The sequence below is a fragment of the Haliotis rubra genome, unplaced genomic scaffold (genome assembly GCF_003918875.1).
Source record: "Haliotis rubra isolate DU_JTF1 unplaced genomic scaffold, ASM391887v1 Scf176, whole genome shotgun sequence".
In the NCBI taxonomy this organism is placed as follows: Eukaryota; Metazoa; Mollusca; class Gastropoda; order Lepetellida; family Haliotidae; genus Haliotis; species Haliotis rubra.
Genome location: NW_025765736.1, coordinates 173779 through 192729, shown reverse-complemented (window position 1 = coordinate 192729; position 18951 = coordinate 173779). Strand labels below are relative to the sequence as shown.

General features: G+C 42.0%; 1 long non-coding RNA gene across 4 annotated transcripts in view; it reads right to left on the bottom strand.

Moving 5' to 3' along the window:
- LOC124273053 overlaps window positions 1-9012 on the bottom strand; it is a 47370-nt gene extending 38358 nt beyond the window's left edge. The window contains exon 1 of one of the 4 annotated variants that reach the window (XR_006897530.1): window positions 8979-9012. This is a non-coding gene — a long non-coding RNA (uncharacterized LOC124273053). Of the gene's footprint in view, window positions 1-8559; window positions 8757-8877; window positions 8897-8978 lie in introns of those variants that run through there. The other 3 variants (XR_006897532.1, XR_006897529.1, XR_006897531.1) reach the window with 3 other exon arrangements.
- Window positions 9013-18951: the final 9939 nt, after the last annotated feature.

Below are 18951 nucleotides of genomic sequence, written 5' to 3'. Positions count from 1 at the left end.
CGGCCAAAGCGGTGCCAGTAGCACAAGCAGCCGAGCTGGCTGGGTGGACAGCTGGGAGAGGACACGGGGAATGAGTGGTAACAGCGGGAACGCCCAGAGCACTTTGCCCGTCCAATCCAGCAGGAAGGCGTCGGCAGCCAACGCCCTCGGGTCCGGTATTCGAGAGCAGAACACGGGTGTCTGATTCGTCCCGCCGGACGCAAACAGATCCACCTGGAACAACCCGTACAACTGGGAGATAACTCTGAATATCTGCCGGTCGAGCATCCACTCGTCTTGCAAGGGCCAGGATCCGGCGAGAGAGAGCGTCTGCTCTCGCGACGCTCTCCAGCCCCGGAGATAAACAGGGAGTACCTGACAATCGCGACTCGTCGCACCAGAGGAGAAAGTCCCATGTCTCCCGGAGGAGCCTTTCGGGACACCGTGCCGCCTTGCTTCAGGATGTACGACATGGCCGTCTGGTTGTCCAACTGAAGACGAACCACCTGGCCCTGGACATGCTCTCGGAAGCGCTCGAAAACCAACCACACAGCTCTCAGTTCCAACACGTTGATGTGAAGGCGGGCTTCGGCTTCGGACCAGAGTCCGGACACCGACAGACTGCCCTGAACACCCCCCAGCCCGTGAGGGACGCATCGGTCTGAACTGTAAGAGCTGGCATCGGGATTTCCAAGTGGACCCCCCTGGTGAGATTCCCGACATTGGTCAACCACTGAAGGTGAGGAGACAACCACCCGGGGACTGTGAGACTCTGCTCCAGGTCCTCCGAGTGAGCCCACAGACTCGCCAAAGCTTGCTGTATAGGGCGCATCCTCAACCGCGCCCGCCACACGACAGAGATAGTCGCCGCCATATGGCCCAGTAGACGGAGCCAAGTCCGTGCTGGTGCCTGGGGCTGGGAGAGGAACGAAGACACCATCTCCCGAACTCTGGTCACCCAGTCGGGTGACAAGAAAACAAGATCCTTGTGAGTTTGGAACCTCGCCCCGAGAAAAACCAAGTCCTGGGTGGGTACCAGGTCGGATTTCTTGAGGTTGATGATCCACCCTAGTCAAACTAGAATGTCTATCACCTTGTGAGTAGAATCTAGGCTCGCTGGCTGTGTTAGTGCACCGAGCAACCAGTCGTCGAGGTAAGGGTAACAACGCCTTCCTTGCGAGTGAGCGAGGGTAGCCGGGACTAACATGAGCTTGGTGAACACCCTGGGGGCAGTGGATATGCCGAATGGGAGCACCTTGAATTGGTAATTCATCCTGTCGTAAGAGAACCGAAGGTACTGCTTGAACGATGGATGTATAGGCACATGTAGATACGCATCCTTTAGGTCGATTGACGTGAGCCAATCGCCGGGTTGAACAGAGGAGATCACCGAGAGCAGTGTCTCCATCTTGAAGGATGGAACCTCTAGCATGCGATTCAACCCCTTGAGGTTGAGAATGGGACGGAACCCGCCGTCTTTCTTCGGAACGAGGAAGCACTGGGAGTAAAATCCCGCCTGTTCCTCGCCCGGTGGTATGCACTTCGATAGCCGGACTTGTCCAGCAAAGCCTGGACCTGTCAGCAGCATATGTCCGCCTGCATTCGACCTGACATGGCGGCACCGGAGTGCGGCGTATGCCGGTGAAGTCTGGCGGACCTCGCTTCCACAGTGGTAGATGACCGACACTGACGGTGGACAGCACCCAAGTGTTGTTTGTAGCCTTCTCCCACTCCGGCAGGAATAGAGAGAGGCGGCCTCCCACTGGGACTGTGGGTAAGAGCGTGTGAGTGGTCCCGAGTAGCGGAGCTGACTGGGAGTGACACACGTCTTGGTCTACAGCCTGACGGGTTAACGGGAGGTCGGGGGCAGACCTCCCGCGAAAAGGCTGGGAGCCAGTCGAAGAGGACTGCTCCTTGCCCTTACCCTTGGCGGGACGGCTCCTCCGCCTACCCCGGAGGTGGAAGCCGGAACGTGAGCGCGGGGGCGAGAAGCCCGCGGTTGCTCCAACAAGGCCTTGGAGTCCTTGAAGGAGGTAGCTGCAGCGGCAGCCTCCCGGATGACCTGCTGTGCCCCAGGAAACAGCGTCGCTCCCAGACGGTAGGGGAGGGCCTGGGTCAGTTCCCCTCCTGCCTCTCGCATCTCCCGATAGAATAGGAAGTCAGCCGCCCGCCTCTTCTGGGCTCGGGGGGAAAAATCCATACAGATATCACAGGTGTCAGGGTTGTGTCCGCCTTTTTCAAGGCACACCAGACACTTATCATGCCTGTCGGCACGGGGAATACTCTGCCCGCAGACAGTACAACCGGAAAACGCCTGAAAGCAACACGCAAGCATGTAGCTAACGGCGGACCAGCAGCATAAGATACACTATAAAACATTGAAAATTACGTGAAGGCGACCACGGGAAGAAATAGTTGGTTAAAACGCAATAATATTACAACCACGTGGCACGCTAAACTTCCCGCCATGGAAGAGTTAGCGTAAAATAATTGAATACAAAGTCACAATTAGGAGACAACCGACCACAAAGCTTTACTGTTCCTTTGCAAGGACAATATAAAGACCATACATACAGGTGGTGGCGTCCCGGACATCATTTCCTTAATTTCACAAGAGGACAGCTCTGCTCGACACATGCGACTTGTCTAGGCAGTGACAGCAGAAGGAATGATGATACGGGCCTAGGTGCTTACCCAGTTGGTGCGCATGCGCAACGGGAGGTAACTCAACAAGGTGGGGGCCGTATGATAAATAAAAAGATTTTTATTTATTGTACAATATTTTTATTAAAAAACATTGATACAACTGTCACAAGACATTTTCAGCCGGAAAATGCATAATATGTACCCCAAGGACGATCTCTATGAAAAAGAAGTAATGATTTATGTTTTTAAAGTAGAACTTCTGTTCAAACATCAAAATGGATTACTTTTCAAACCAAGAGAAGTGTTTACAAATGATTTTTAAATTAATTTTGATCAAGAGATGCACTCAACATGATTGTTGAAAACCGTAGTTGGGTCACCGCACACTACTCATACAGTACAAGTAAGGTAGCAATCAATGTAGGTCAAGTTGAGCTCACACCAAGGCTCAAATCTATGTACAAGTGAAGGTAACATAATCCAACGCTCTTACTTACATTAACGACTATAAACACTCGATTATGTGAGTACAGGGATAACTTCCCTGATTAGGACATTCATGTCTCTGCATTAATCTGTGTGTATATAGAACAGTCTGTATCCTATGTGTCACCAGGGTACTTATGACTACTATATAGTAATATAACCCACGATAACAGTAGGAGCTGCACATGGCCCTATAAGGACACTGCAAAGGGACGGTCTGACGCAACATCATTGGTCTCTGGTCTTAGAAAGCAAAAATTCTACTTGCTTACCCTTTGAGGACATGGTATTATGGTTTAACATCACACAGTATAAAAAGTGTCTCTGATGACAATACTCCAGCTTAAATGTTAGTAACTGATTCTATTTTGATTCAGTAATTGCAGTAATGTCATCAGGAACACATAAAATGTTTGTTCTGTTCTGGTAATATCTCAGAAAAGGTGCATTTTCAAATAAACACTCGACCCTGAATGGTCTCTTAAAATATTTTAACACAAATCATCTGAGCAAAAGTAAATACAATGGTGATGATTAAAAAAACACATTTCTTGCATATTTGTTACTGATCTTCACTATTTTACTCAATAAAGCAGAAGTTCAATCATAAATCATTTTATCATGTGAGCACGGTGAAAGAACTAACACTTCATTTCACACAACTGAGAAACTGACCTTTTCAGCACAGGCCCTCGTGTCTTTGCGACAATATTTTATAAAATATATGCAAAAATGTGATCACATACAATCGATTAAAACTTAATGTAAACATAATCATGGATGATTGGCCTATCGATCACCACTCATAACACCTACCAATTCTTTATTGTTATTTCTGCAAGTCGATTGAAACCCAATTTGACTCTCAACTAAACGATCTAACCACAAATGGCTGACGATATATCCGCACAAAACGGGTGTGTGGTCAAAGCAAGTCCTCTGGTTGGTTGATGTTTGATAAAGAGACATTTACAAATGATTCTTTCTTTTGAGAAGAGATAGCTGAAAAAAAAGTCAAGCAATCGATGAAAGTAAAAATTCCTGAGAATTTATACAGAATGTGCAGATTTAGCAGCGTTGACCAACCAGAGGGCTTGCTTCTCTTGCGTCGGGTGGGGTGCACCGAAGTGTCCGTCCTTGTCATGATGTACTGTACTGTGAAGCATTTCGAGTCAGGGGTCATCTCAAAAACAATATTTTTTTCATCGTTAATCCTTGCAAAGACACGAGGGCCTGTGCTTTTCAGGTGTATTTTTATCTCTACATTCTTAACAGAATAAAGAGAATATCGCAGTCAAAATGATTGAACATGTTTTGTGTGTCATGCGGATATCTCTTATCTGATTGAGAAAAATCCTCCATTTCATTCATGTACATCATGATCATAGTTTGTGTCCTCACGTTTCAACCAAATGAAATGATATAACTGTAGTCAGTTCTTCTACTGAGATGAAACTACTTTATGAGCTCTTCAATATTCAGTTTTGTAATGCAGCATTGCTGGACATCAATCTGAAGATGTTTGAAGATGACAGGACAACAGGCCATGAATTCATGAACGCTAATCAAGACTGAGAAATAAAGTCTGGATAAATTTGAAGAACAATCGTGTGAAATCAGCCTGGGGGTGCATGCAGGGTTGGATTTGACCATGCTGTGTCTAATATTAGCCCTGACTCACACTGGCTGCTCACACCACAGGCACATTAATGACAAGATCGCAATCAGGAAGCACTTCACTTTAGTATCAGAATGAGGCCAGGTTGAGGCAGGTCACAGACTGATGAACAATACAAATGGTGAAGCAGACAATTCAGTCACGTCAATCAATAAGGCTCAGATATGTTCTGACAAAGATCTTTGTGAAGTCAAGATCAATTCCATCTAGATGTTCAAGCAGATACTGAAGCTGAACATAGACAATTTTTGTCCCCGATTGAGAACTGATAGCGACTTTCTGATTATGACTAAAATCTAAAATCTTGCTTTGATGAGAGAATGCTTCACCATATTTGGAGCTTTTGATCAGTTGCATGTTTTCTGAAGTGAAAATATTTGAATGTAAAGGTGGCTGTTGCTAAACCATTATGAACAAACACAGTTCATACAATTGTGCTTGCAAACATCAAAACAATGACATTGATCATCAAAACCTCCATAACTACAAAGGCACATTCAATCTAGAAGCCCAAGCCATGAATAAACATCATTCCAGCTACAGTTTCATCACTGAGAGATGAAAGGTTTCTTGACATTCTCTATCTGATTATTCAATAACAAGCACTCAACACACAAGAGTTTCCTGGTGGCTCCTACTGTAGTACTGAATTACTCTGCACTGTCTCAGAGTCTTGCCAAATTAAACAAGACATAAGTATCTCTGAAAAGACATGTTTTGGGGAAGTTTATTCCTTTAAATCTCTTAAACGGGGCACAACACACATGTACACAGTTTAACAAAGATCGTTCACCAGCACAAATGCCTCAGAAAAATCATGGGTCCTCCAGAATAAGCCAGAGAATTGTCAAGCAAGGAATTTCTTGTCATACAGCAAATGTTCAAAAGTGAAACAAAGATTTTGCTAGCAACAATAATATTTCACAAACAATATTTTTTATTAGCCATGATATAACATTATATGCCCTAAATTTACTGGACTTGATTATCTTTAAAAAAATTATATAATTCCACTTCACTAAATGCACATTACCAACTGTTTCAATGCAAAAGGTAATGTGATGCAACCTAGTTAGGGAAGCAACTCATGACTTCATGGAGTATTTATAATTTTCACATGCAACCAGGATCCAGCTCACATCCTTCAAATCAACAGTAAATTTCCCCTGGTAACTATACAGTTATAACTAAATATAACTCATCCCAACAATCAGTCATGGACATATGATCATGTATGTTACCATTCGTCATGGTGAGTCATTCAACAAGCTGTTTAGTAACAATGACAACCCAGATGAAGTCTAGTCTAATAGAAAGTGAAACAATTTTATGCATGGGAACATCTTGAAGATGAAGTCATTTCCTGCAAAGGAACTCAGATTGGACCATAATATCTTCATACAGTCCACTGCTTCTTGCCCGAGATGACCATAATATTTTAACATGTTCGATGACCAAATCTCTAATCTGCAATAAAATCTGCAATATTCACACCCTTAATTTCTTCTCTGATTCCCGTAGGACACCTTGCTTCACACATTTCAGAATGAGCAGTGCAGTAGGATGGCCTACATGAACTTATGCGCCTGCGTAACCCCCAAGCTATCTCATCTCTTGATAGTTCTGTCAAACGACCAATATGCAGAAATAGCTAAACAGGATGATATTTTATTCATCATTCCTTTGCTCATTTTCTCTCCAGAGACTGACCAGCTCACAATGATATGGAGAAGAACAATGCAACCATAACCAATCAACTTTAATGGAAGCCTTGTTCCCAGCCTCTCAGGACCTTCCACCTATTCCAGGGATAGTTTAGTAATTATGCCCCATCACAAATTAAATCTGTAACAATTTCAATAATTTGCATAATTTGAATGATAATATACAAGTTGAATGTTGAGATTTATCAATGCCTGAATGAAAGAATGAAGGTCATAGGGTCCTTGACTCTGATGTTAATAGTTACAGAGTTAGGTCAACCCATGTTCAAATACTGAAGACTGAAGAGGCAAACCTAACAGACCCCAGGATCCACCATGACTTGAAAACAGTGTCTAGTTCAAACATACTATTCAGCTTAACTTGAAAAGGATTTGCAAAAACATAATACATCTTCCTCTTACAAAATTACATTGGCATAGACATCCTAACTAAAAGGTTGAACAGACACAATACACATTTTGTAGCATTGATTGAGATTGAGATATAGTAAGAAGACCACTCACGTTACCACGATCCCAGCCATATACGCATAAATATAATACATATTTATACTCAAATCCATTATATATTTATTTTTAGTGTACAACTATTTCCTTTGAAATCATGGACAGATGTGTGTTGTGGTTGACCCCTTTTGCAAAACTCCTTTTACAATACAATGCTATTTTCAGATTAAACCTTTTGTTTGACAGCACACAGAACTTTAATGTGATGAAAATAGGATGTAGGACAAGTGAAAAGAAGTGAAGAGGAAGCGAAGCCTACACTGACATGTAATGTTCATGTACCTTACTATCTCACTTCAATAAAAAAAGCATAAACATGATAACAGCATCTCAGCATAGCTTGTTTACATTTGAATAGGAATTGAACAAAATTATATCATACAATATCAAAGAACTTGTGAGACATTTGACATAATGCTGGATAATATATATTAACATTTCATTTACATTTACAACTTTACCATCAATACATCAGTGCTACTGGCAATGCAATTAAATGTTTCAAAATTAACTAATGGATCATTTCATTACCCCTCTTCATTTTGGCATCTGTCTCATTATTCTAAAGAGTACAGACTGAAGCATCATGGTCAAGGGTCCTCGGGGGTGTTTTAGTAGGATCAGGTTCCATTATCACGCCAACGGTCAGATGACTCTGTGCATCCCCAGACACTTGGGTTATCTTCAGCATCCGCCCCTATCCTTAGTTCATCATAATAATGTTACTAACAAGATGTCTTCCACTCTTCTCAATAACAAGGATCTGGGCATCCTATTAATGCACTTTAAAAACTTGCTCACTACTTTTGATCCTTTCAGCTCTAGGCTTCATGTGACCCTTTCATAAGTATTGATGATTCCCCAAATACATATTACTCTTTTGTCAAATGATGAAACTACTTTATGTATTAATCTGAAAACTGTCTTCATTCTAATAATGTCAAGTTTCAATACTGGGTACAATTATCTATATGGCATCTGTAAGCATGGATCTTCTGACAAAATATACTTTAGAGTTTAGACTCACAGGAGTAAATATAGCCACTTACTTCAGGCAACTGTTCTAAACTAAATTTTGCACAATATTCAAGTATTTAAAGGTACTGTTTACATATGAACTGATATTGTAAAACAAAGTCATAACATTGAAAAGATTATTGTCATGAGTTCAATAAATGATACAAATCAGTGAAAATTGGCGAATTCTTAACAAAACTTTACACCAAAACGCAGCTGTTCACATGCACAATATTTGCACATGCTTTCCAGCAATTTGATGCATGATCCTCATGCAATTCATCTACATTTCTTGAACACAAGAACACTGATGCAGCGATACGATGAAGCCACACACCTGAGTGACTACCTGTTCGTCCCACAAGTTAGACGCTGCGCTTCAGTGAACATGACAAACATGCCCCCAGTTCACTGCATCCTGCACAATCAGCATTCCCACACAGTCAGGTATTAAAGACAACCAACGATAGAATGCTGTGCGTGAGATCTATTGGAATTCACGCCTGATAAAAATGAACGTACTTACTTTGAACAACTTGTCGGGTGTGAAGAAAATGCACATGAGGGGAAATAAAGTTAAAAGTACCCCCAAGCACAACAAATACACACAACAGCTATCCACGTCTATTCCACACGTCTATTCCACTCGTCTGTTAGAGCCCCAATCACATAATATTAAACAGAAATGTGTTACATCCTAGATCTTCTCAACCGACCGATCACAGGTATGCGAGCTGGTGACTCCATCGGTATCCGTTCCGTGACGACATGTCCGACATCAAACTGGGTCAATTTGAAAATCCCGTAGGTAGGGCCTATCCCAGCCGAAAGACAACTTACCAAAGTCCAATGCACAATGGGGTTGTTCATCAATATGAGGTCTCCTGCAAGAAGAGGTATTTGAAAACAATCCTAGAATATACTGATCACTAAACACTTACTAGTTGGTGAAACACAGATGTCGCATCCAGAAGCCGCCTGGCGCCGGATAAACAGGTAAGCGTGCTCCTAGTGGTGTCCACCTAAAGTGATGACGAGAGAACACAGGATTAAATTTTTATTATCTGCGCGATCAAGGCTTGGAGGATTACTCACTATAACGCTGGTCCTTCTGAAACGTCTTAAGAAATTAATTTTCAGTGACAGTGACTGACATTTCATCCAATTGATTAACACATCAACGGAATCAAATATGTTAATCGATCTTTATAGTCTCTTCCTGAATTGGTATATTTTTAAACCAGAAAAAAACCGCAATGCTCATAAGCGGATGCTACCAAGCGTAACTAAAGCATTTCCAGCAATCGAATATCGATTTTGTCAGCAAATAAACTAAAGAGGATGGACATGTCTGAGCGCCTCGCACACTAGTTGGGCCAAGACTGAACAAATCCAAATTACTTTTCGCGAATCACATCGCAAGAGAAGTCTCATTTGAGCATTAATTGTTAATTAACCATGTGTCAACTCAGCTTTAAATTACGATAGATACTCTTTTGCCATTTGTAATATCGTAGTGTGAATACAGACGAGAGAGTTCAGCAGACATGTTCTCAATTTTTTTATGAAAATGGTTTTTGTTCCGACATCTCAAGTCCAGGCAATAGATTTTTAATTTGTTTTTATCATAATTAACGTTACTTTGAGAAAGTTTCATGTTTTGAAGTTAAAACATCAATTATTTTGGCTGTTAAAATCCACAATAACAAGGATAAAAGTCACATAAAGGCCAGAGTAGCTTGAATCATATGTGGATAGTATTGTCTGGCTGTAATCTGACCCCGGTTTGCCGATCGTCAGATCCATCAATGAGCGTTTAATTAAGATTATGGGTATATCTCACGGCAGCTTCCCCAGGCCCAGATCGATCTCAGGGGGGGTGATTGATGGGGATGATTACCCTTTTCTAGTCCTTATTGATTAACACTTGTCGTCATTATGTCGGTTTCATTTACACTGATAGTCCTGTCATAACTATACTACCACAAAGACGTATATAAAATACGTCCTTGACTACCACAAGTGCCCAAAGCAAACGGGGAGGGGAGATAACTCTCATCGGTGTTCAGCTCTAACTATAATCCATCACTCAGCAATGCTCCGCTCTATGTTGGCAGCTTGGGCCTAGATTTTCGAAGCTCTCTCAGAGCTAAGATAGTCGTAAGTTGATGTTGATGTATGGTATTTACGACCATCTCAACACCAAGAGAGCTTCGAAAATTTAGGCCCGGGCCCTGGATCAGACATTAATCCAGAAATTGACATCATGAGCATGCAATCGGGACACGTGTTCGGACATCTATGAACAGGTCTGCGCACTGAAGAGTGCCCCACAGCTCCTCACGTGCCCAAAACCCCTTAGGCATATGTATGTTGCTGACAACGTATAATCGTAAGTTGGAAAGAGCAGTTCCGCACAGGAATTCCTACATGAGCCCAGGGAACAATACTACCTATAAGATCAACGCGTATTTACATGGTTTTTTTATTTACAGAGTACCCCCACCAATAAAATAATTGTGATGATTTATTTAAAAAACCAGCAGCACAAAAACACAGCATGGCGTACGGAAAAATGTATGCTCCCTGCCTGATGTTCATCTAATTGTAGAGAATCAACGATTAACGATAATTTTATGGGGCTCCGATCCCTTTGCGCAAAGGGGTCTCTAAAACATTTGGCATCATAGAATGTTCAGTTCACTCTCTCATTCTGCTTATGCCTTGGTATTCAGCTGCGCCATGCAATAGGGGACAGGGCGGATACACTCCGTGATCAGTGGAGTATTCACATATGCATGGTACATAGCATAACCGCAGAGTCACAGGTGGCGTCCTGCCTTAACATCGCTATATAAACCACAAGGTCACTACGTCAGGTCACACAAAGAGGTGTGCTGAAGCTTCATTATTACCTGATCACAGTATCACTGTATAGAGGCTAGTTGTATGGGAAACGCGACATCCACAGCCTGCATATATTACCATATTAGGACAACCATTTGCACCGACAAATAGGTTTGATATATATATATAAACTCATGAAGGACGATATAAACTGTACATTTCAATAACAATCATGAAAATTAGACCATATACTCCGTTATGATAACTCTCTGTCTTTAATAAGATATTGATATTTACATGTTTCTTCCGAGAAAGCATTAACAAAAATATTTAGGTCTAGACGTTGTTTGTGAACTGAAACTCGGTAACCTGTAAGCTGTAAACGCCCCCATCCAATCAACCTCCACCACACACGCGGGCACATGCACACATATTTCATTTATTCTGACAGTCACGCACTACAGTTACCTAATATACTGCCACCCACTCACCCAAAACACACTGGTTTTGAAGCAGTCTGTTCATGTATACATTCGCAAGTTGTATATATACTCATAGAAACGATTATATATAACAATAAGGGGAACACATGAAAGTACAAGTGTTCCTTTATACTTTCCCAGGTTTCTTCACAAGGTATGTATTGCACTGTGTTTGAAAGTCTGGAAATAAATATAGGAACACTTGTACTTTCATGTGTTCCCTTATTCTTTTCCAAGAGTATATTATCACCGTCATTAACAAAATACTTCTACATGCATAATCCCTGAAATTATTAGGTGGTACACACACACACACACCCACACACACACACGATCACAATTTGTTATCACAAAAATACCACCACCACCAGCCCCACACATGCACGCACACACCCCACCAAAAAACTGTATCTGTGCATGCGCCAACTATACGCATATCGTCACACACTCGCACTCAGGCAGGCGAAATAATTTACTTGACCCATAAAAATACATTCGAGTTCTCCAGAAGCTTTTTATACACAAGACGATTCGTCTTGACTGCCTGATTGTAGTGACTGGTCATCGACCTCTCAATGCTGCACTTTATATTCACAATATGTTCCGGATTCAGCGCTGGAAGTTTGCCCGTAAACACCATGTTCAGGGATTACGTTTGTGAGTCATGTAGTTCTTCGATCTGTCCTAAAACAGCGTTATATTGTTGTGAGTGACATCCAGACTCTTGTTTATGCCCGTCCCCAAGACAAAGACACTCGTGAATCCTTCTCCCTCAGGCTGACAACCTGGCGAGAGTTTTATTACAACTGATGAAAACACTATCTCAAAACACTTTTGGCAAGTGTAGACAATAACTGTCAGTTGATAGGGCTGAAGGAATTTCATGCCATGATGTATATCGTGCTGTGCGCCCATAGTCGTTCATCATGTGTCATTTGACTTAAATCTGGCCTGTTTTCGCTATAAACCTTGTGAAACATTGCAGATGCCGATCTGGCTCCGACAGTGTAATGAGAAAGAACTCAGCATTTCCTCATGCTTTACATCAGTTGCAGATACACACATAGACTAACGCTTAGTCTCTGAATAGTATACTTTTGATAGTAACAAATAAACCCATTTAAATTGAAAAGGAGCACCAATGAGAAGGGAGATCCTGAACCTGAGGAAATCTAGACTTGCTTCATTTAGGGCTTTAGCACTGCAGCATGGGCTTGGCAGTAGGGAAAATAATGTGGTTCAGGGACTGTGAGACCGACTAATACACACACTATAGGTCAGAACGCCGGTTCAAAGTGGTTACTTGACTAAACTGATAGTAACTCCTTAATGAACATTGGTTTACGATAGTCCTAGCACTAAGATCGCTCTGTAGAATGGAGCTCAGTTTTAAAATATGCACAATTCTCGGAAAGTTATAAGAGTGAGTGAATGAGTTTAGTTTTACGCCGCTTTTAGCAATATTCCAGCAATATCACGACGGGGGACACCAGAAATGGGCTTCACACATTGTACCCATGTGGGGAATCGAACCTGGATCTTCGGCGTGACGAGTGCACGCTTTTATTTAAAGGTCACATGCAACCAAAAATCAAACATAATTAAAACACAATTATCACTTATTCATGACATATAATACATTGCTGGTTACTGAAAAAATATATAAACAAAATTATAAGCATACAATCGCGAAATCGAAAAGTGCAAAATTGTGTACTTCGGTTTACTTCCCAAGAAACGGAAGCAGCCGGGATACCGAACCCAGTCAGAGCTGGGTGGGTGTGCACTCAAGCGTAACGGCTGGTTCATTTGCAGATGCCTTCACGGGCTAATTGTGTGTATATATATAGAGAGATGTTGGGTTTTGTAAATACATGCTCATTTTTGTGTATAACATTTTGCAATCAACAGACATCATAACATGTCATGTGTTCAAGTATCACACCTGCCTGTCTGTGTAATTACATAATGTGACAGAGACCTAACTCGGGCCATAAATCAATGCATTTTGTTTATGGTGTATAGCCTGATTGGTGTTAAGTTCAAATTGCATGTGGTCAGTGATAGCAGCTGTGTATTGAATATTGTCATTAGCAGACAGGCAGGCAGACACACAGGTGTCAATAAAACAAGACATTGAGTTTTGTCTGTGACAACGACATATCTATATCACAGTTAGAAATTCTGTCAACGCTTAAATAATGACATTGCTTTTGGCATCGAACTGAGAAAGTGTCTCGTAAGAAGAACGCGTGGTGAAATAGACAAATGAAATTATATAAACAGTTAATTTACTGTCATAACATATAAAAGCTCGCGCCTGTGAGATATCAACAAAACATTAGAAAAATAGCTCACACCAAAGCCTTCACCGAAAGTATTCACCGACAACCCCTCCAAGCTGCGAAACCTATTTACTTGCGCGCACGCTATGAGCGCAGCCCAGCTGTTGAAACTCGCTTTCCCAGAAAAGTCTGGGAAAATTAGTGAAACGCTTTGAACTCGATTTCGGTTTTTTTCATCGCTATTATTTTTCAACTTTATAAGTTGAATTTGCATTTTTGACGATTTGTTTCGCATGTCCATACCGAAAAGGTATCAGAATCTGCAAAGTTGTGTTTTACGTTGCATGTGACCTTTAAACCGAACTTAATTTAACAGATATTTCATACTTTCACATATTAACTACATAAATTGTGGATATAAATGGGAAAAAAGTTTTTTTTCTATTTCCGACAGTACTTTAGTACGCACCTCAGCAATATGTGTAAATCAAAACAAAAATCTAAGAAATATTTTTCAAGCTGAATAAAACAGATATTTTACTCCGTAAACATACTGATTAGCTTAAGGGGTATAGTGTAAGGAGTCCTTAACAGTCTCTGTGGTAGGGAGATAGGAAACGTAAAAAAATGGACTTTACTGAGGAGAGATTAGTGCAGAAATGAGCAATATGGGTTTTTTCTAAGTCCAAGTCGACCTATTTGGAACAGACCTTGGCTTTATGCAAATTAGTGTGCGATTATATTGCATTACAAAGGACACTTTTTAAAAGCCCATTTTGAAACTAAGCTTCATTAGACTAAGCTTCATTAGAAACGATAGCTGACGTACAAAATAATATTTTGACTCAAGGATGTAGCTACCATGTAGTCTCACTACCACTATAAAAACAAACAGACATGGGGGGTCGTCTCGAAAGCAAAACCAGGTCGGATGTTGCAGATGATGGTTGGGGTCGGGGGATAGAGATATCAGCTAAGATAAGATAATCCTTTAGGGGAATTAAACTGGGCAAGTAACAATTTACAAATAATATCCAGTCTTGTCGGTCTTCGGGTGGCCATACTACCTATAATATATATTTTGAGACATTTAATACGATGGCTGATTTAAGCCTTTCTATGGGTATCATACTGTTTTACATATCTCAACATAAACTTTATGAAAAAAAAAAGAAACGTAAGATGTTAATCATATTTGAGACATATTCAACACGCAATAAAACACATAGAATATATCTGAGATGACCCCTTGTGCCTGTAGGCAGCACGTGCATTTGATGCTCGATGTGTAGACGGTCCGTCGTCATACCTGGCCGAGCGACCTAATTGTCATCTATTGTCTGATCTCTTGTTTTAAGCAGCTATTCGTATTTTTCTAAGTTTTGCCCGATTTTACGAGTAAACATGCTTTCCTGGATATCCTATTATGCATCCCACTGAACGCCAAGTCAAGCCGATGTGGGTTACTCCGACATGTGCTATTTGCAATTGTGTAAATTTTAGGGATACAGAGTAACACAAAACACAATTTTTTTTCTATTTCCGACAGTACTTTAATTGCTAGGTTTTATTATAAATGTATACAACTGTGGCAGTTATCGCGGTGGTTTGGTGAGTGAGTTGGGGTAGATGCCATATTAAAGAGTAGTTCATGCACCCCTCAGAGCTTCAGCCAGGTGTGCAAGGGAAGAGCGTGATGTGACGCTTATGGCCATAGAGGTTTACTTTGTGGTAAAACCCACGATAACCTCGATCCTTGTCTAAGAAACACAACAGTTACTCTGCACAGCCAATTGTAAAGCTGTCTACACAGTTCCACATATGAGTGTTTGTGAATTTATTCGTGCATTCTTTTCGCATAACCAACATACAAGAACGTAATCTTGCTCCTACACAGTACAGCGTTGTCCAGTGAACTAAAATGGCTAATATTTGCCTTAAGTGGCCACCCACGTGCAGCCCTGATGAGTTACTTCCCCTCGTTAGATTCTATATCCGTTTACAATTTCCTGATGAATTCCATGACAAATATAGAAACACGGTTGGGTTTCTGGCATAACAAACGCAACAGGAAGCATTTATGGAAAAGTACTCACATGTGTTGTTATGAGTAAGCTTCCGTTATGGCATGCTGTATTGTAATGCAGTAATATTCTATTTTATGACATGTGTCACATGATGATACGAAGAGTTCAAGTTGAAGGTGAAGGATACTTAGCTGCAACCTTTATACATCACTGTTTTAGCTCTTAAAATGGCGATTAAAACATCCAAGGTTATTTTACTATACTTACTAGAGACTGTCTAACGCGTACAGACCATAAAGATTTAGTAAAATCTAAATATTTTTTATATTTGTATACTTACTTCCTGCACTTATTGCTTACGGCTAGAAAAGCGTGGCTGGCCAGACGATGTCAAATCACTTCCTGGTCTCGGCTGCTACTCGTCTGCGCATGCGTCACCGGAAGGTGACGTCAGCCACCTCAGATTATTGCCAGAAATCCCACAGATGGCAAAAGTAAGCGGGGAGGTAGCTGATAGCACAGGGTGGGCCCTTATCATAAGTAGTGCAGGATAAGTATACAAATATTAAAAATATTTAGATTTGTATAACCAGGATATTTAGAGTTGTGATTCGCTTTTCTTGGGGGAATAACAATTTCTCTGAATTGACATAAATGAGGGTGAAAGGTTCAAACTGGTGTTTCTACACAAATTGAGCGGATGGACATTTGGGATACAAATGGTCAGTTTGGTCAGTTTGTCAATAAAGGGGCATGCATAGGAAATGAAATGATTTGATTAAGTATCTACTAGTCTGAGATATTAGTTAGATATGTTATGGTTTGGTTGATGTATGGCTTAAGGATAATTAGCAATGTCATTTTATCACTGGAAGAAATTGATGGTACCAAATAAAGTCTCAGGAAGGGACTAATGAAAGTAACTAATTATTAAGATTGGATATGAGTCATTTCTGTAGGAGGTAGGACATCATTTCAGGGGGAGGAGCCAAAAATTGTGAAGAGAACCAAAACTTAGCTGACTGAGAGAGAGCGGGAGACTCTGGGCCCTGCCGTTGACTTGAGAGGTTCTCTCTGCATATTGAGCGAATTGTGAAAGAAACCAACAAGTTCTTCCAGGAGATTTGTGAATCTGTGTTGCATGTAAACCAGGAAATCTAGGAAATATTTGAGGACCTTTGTGAAAGAATTCATGTTAAAATAAACAGGACTTGAACACCATACTGGACTTATCTTTGATTATCCATCTAGCTACATCATCCCCAGAACCAGAGTGGCTAGACAGATTGCCTAGGGAATAAGGGTACAACACCCCGAAACCCCAGGTAACATTTTACTAAATTTTTAACTATGACACTACTTACTTCCTGCACTTTATCTGACAGGCTGGAAGATGGGCGTGTCATCTGAGGGATCGCCTCGCTTACGTAATAGCAGCCAGCTCAATTCGTAATCACGTGCTCGGGAAGCGTTGATAACGCGCCTATAACAGAGAGCGAATTATCGAGTGACAATTAGGTAGTGGTAATTCGCAAATAAGACGACATCTTAAAAGAAAAGAAACCACTAATTTCAAAGCTGGCGAAGCTTAAGGAATGCAGTAAAAAGCATGGACTTGAAAACAAGGATAACTCCTTAACTGACATACCTAGTTGTTTCTGAAGAAAAACAACTCATTCCCCACATGGTGGTCCGTGGGAAGGAAAACACAAGGCAGGAGGGTCACTTTCTTCGGGGAATGGCGAGTTGCTGAGCAACCACCAATGGTCCGAGGCTGTGGACATCGTTAACGTCCTTGACAGCCATGTCACGCAAATAATGACTGGCAAACACTGTGTCCTAATCACCAAAACAACCTTGCCGCATAATGGATGACACAGTGCAATTACTGTGAAGTGCCATAGTCGAAGCAAGCGCTTGAATCTCGTGGGGATGAGAGGATGTAGGAGGGTCCAGCCCAGCCGCTTTACATGCCTGAAGAATGGTTGTTCTTAACCATAAGGCAATTGTTTTTGCTGACATCTGACTGTGACGCCCGGGACAGGGGAAGAAATAACCGTTTCCTTGTACCACGGACGCCTTTGGTGCGATCAATGTAAGTTTTGAGCGCACGAATTGGACATAACAGTAATTCCGCATCGTCTTCAGAGCCAACAATAGATGATAATGGCGGGATGGAAAACTGTCGATCAGGTTGACCTGGTAGTTGGTTTTTAGCGATGAAATCCCAACACAGACCTAAGTGCACAGAACCATGACGACGACGTTCAAACTTGATCCTTTGTCACGTCAAGGGCGTGAACCTCACTCACTCTAGCCGCAGTCGCTAATGACAACAGAAAAGCTGTCTTCCTGGATAAATCAGCGAGGGAAGCGTTATCAAGAGGTTCATATGGTGCACCACGGAGATAATCTAAAACAGTGTTGAGATTCCATGCCGGCGGACAAAACTTCATCTTCTGGTCTTCAAGTCGGAATGAGCGAAGCATGGCCTGTAATTCTGGGATTTTGGAAATCCTTCTGTCAGTGGGAATCGCTAAAACGGAGCTAATTGCCGCCAAATACGTGGCAATGGTGCCTCCCTTCAGACGCCTGGACGTTTGGATATAAAGTAAGAAGTCTGCTATGAACTGAGGAGACACTTTCTGCGGATCCTGCTTCCTGGTAACACAAAAGCGTTCAAACGACTGCCACTTGTCGTCATACAAATGTCTAGTAGAAGTTCTGTGCCGCCGTCAATGACTTTGGCTGCTCGAAAGCCGAAACCCCTTAGCACTCAGTGCATTCTGCAAATGGTCCATGCGTGCAGATTGAATCGGTCTGGAGCAGGATGCGGAAGACAGCTGTGAGGGTGCACGAGAACGTTCCTCCACGTGGGTAGAGGAAGGATCTCCTACCACTAGACTTTTTAGAACGGAAACCAGTTCCTGGCCGCCACCAAGGCGTGACCAAAATCAGTCGTTAGGCAAGTTGTCTCCTTGACTTTTGCGAGAACTTTGGGTAATAGAACTGGTGGTGGAAACGCATACGTGTGAAGTCCCTCCCCACGATAGGCTGAGAGCATCCACCGCCTAAGCCGCTGGATCCGGGACTGGGGATACATACACTGGCAGTTGATGGTTTTGGCTGGTGGCAAACAGATCTATGTTTGGAGAACCCAGTGGCGCGTGACTTAGAGAGTGAAGGCCTCCTTGTGTAGCATCCACTTCGTGGGAGCAACTCTGTCGGGTCTCGAGAGAGCGTCTGCTAGTATATTGCGGCACTCCAGAATAT